This window comes from Austrofundulus limnaeus, unplaced genomic scaffold, assembly GCF_001266775.1.
Source record: "Austrofundulus limnaeus strain Quisiro unplaced genomic scaffold, Austrofundulus_limnaeus-1.0 Scaffold318, whole genome shotgun sequence".
Taxonomy (NCBI): Eukaryota; Metazoa; Chordata; class Actinopteri; order Cyprinodontiformes; family Rivulidae; genus Austrofundulus; species Austrofundulus limnaeus.
Window position 1 is genome coordinate 451,953 of NW_013952720.1, and position 1,871 is coordinate 453,823.

The 1,871-nt window shown below is 37.7% G+C and overlaps 1 protein-coding gene and 1 long non-coding RNA gene across 3 annotated transcripts in view; both read left to right on the plus strand.

Moving 5' to 3' along the window:
* mark3a (MAP/microtubule affinity-regulating kinase 3a) overlaps positions 1-1,871 on the plus strand; it is a gene marked incomplete in the record, with an annotated part of 37,135 nt that overhangs the window by 32,169 nt on the left and 3,095 nt on the right.
* Positions 1,025-1,871, plus strand: part of LOC106527257 (uncharacterized) — a 2,784-nt gene continuing 1,937 nt past the window's right edge. For both annotated transcript variants that reach the window (XR_001311361.1, XR_001311362.1), the window contains exon 1: positions 1,025-1,851. This is a non-coding gene — a long non-coding RNA (uncharacterized LOC106527257). The remainder of the gene's footprint in view (positions 1,852-1,871) is intronic.

A 1,871-nucleotide genomic window follows, 5' to 3' on the forward strand; every position in this document is an offset into this window, starting at 1 on the left:
CACACACACACACACACACACACACACACACACACACACACACACACACACACACACACCTTGGTTTGTTTGCAGCAGACGGTTTGGCTGGATAATCTTTGAAGCTTTGGCTGATTTAATTTTTTTCTTCGGCTGTTTGTCTTGTTTCAGCTGCATGTTTCAGCATGGCATGATGTTTCTGTGCACAACCTGAAAACTTCAGCTGTCATGATTCAGCAGAAATATATAAAAAAAACAAGTCATTAAATCTGTGAAAAACCCAGAAAATCTCAGAGAAACAGTTTGAAAACATTTATTTGTTTATTTATTTATTTATTTATTTGTTCATTCATTCGGTCCATTTTCTGAAATTACTTCAGATAAAATTTAAAAAATAAGAGTGTCAGTCTGATTTACTGTGTTCAAACAGCGATTTGTAAAAAACTGCAGGAAAAGTAAAGTATAGTGTGGCACCCAGGAATATTTAACTATGTAGTCACCCCCCTCAACATTTGTTTTTAACTTCTATGACTTGTGTTTTGATTGTTAATTTTGTATGGCACTGACTCACACTCAAATAAATTCAGGTGCARTACCTCTTTKTGCCAGTAGATGGCAGGAGTGGCACATGAGAGCGACAGTAGAGGAAGCTGAAGGGTTGTCAGTTGAAATTCCCTCAGCTGTGGTCAGTATCACAGCACAGCAAAGCCACTACTAAGAAAGCCTGATTTGTGTTTTCACAGAATAAAAAACACTGTTACACTCAGTTAGTGTGTCTGCTGTCACGTGTGTAACATTAGTTTTTATTAAACAAATAAAAACGAACAAACAAAACTTTAAATGTTCAGATGTTGGAGGATTAAAACAAACTGTTCTGTTATTTTATTTTATATTCTGGGTTTTTCAAAGAAACTTTTCTGTTTTTCTCAGACAAAATGTAGTGAAAACATTTTAATAAAACAAAAATGGGATTAAATTTTTTTAAAACACTTTGAATTTCAACTAAATTACTTAATGAGATAAAAATATAAAAATAATGAAGAAAATTTGATTTTAAAACAGGTTTGTTTTAATAAGTTTAACTACATTTTGTCAGTTTTATTAGTTTTAATCAACTGGAGACTTCAGCTGATTTTTACTACAAATATTTTTATATTACGGCCCTGTGTACACTACTCTGGAAATATTTATATACTCTTCTTTCTAACAGAACTGCTGTAGTACTCAGCCTGTACTACTCAGGTTGTAGTACTCAGGTTGTAGTACTCAGGTTGTAGTACTCAGGCTGCAGTACTCAGGCTGTACTACTCGGGTTGTAGTACGCAGGCTGTAGGTTGTAGTACGCAGGCTGTAGTACTCAGGTTGTGGTACTCAGGCTGCAGTACTCAGGCTGTACTACTCAGGTTGTAGTACGCAGGCTGTAGGTTGTAGTACGCAGGCTGTAGTACTCAGGTTGTGGTACTCAGGTTGTAGTACTCAGGTTGTAGTACTCAGGTTGTAGTACTCAGGCTGTAGGTTGTAGTACTCAGGTTGTAGTACTCAGTTTGTAGTACCCAGGCTGTAGGTTGTAGTACTCAGGTTGTAGTACTCAGGTTGTAGTACTCAGGCTGTAGGTTGTAGTACTCAGGTTGTAGTACTCAGGTTGTAGGTTGTAGTACTCAGGCTGTAGTACTCAGGCTGTAGGTTGTAGTACTCAGGTTGTAGTACTCAGGTTGTAGGTTGTAGTACTCAGGCTGTAGTACTCAGGCTGTAGGTTGTAGTACTCAGGCTGTAGGTTGTAGTACTCAGGTTGTAGTACTCAGGTTGTAGTACTCAGGTTGTAGTACTCAGGTTGTAGGTTGTAGTACTCAGGCTGTAGTACTCAGGCTGTAGGTTGTAGTACTCAGGTTGTA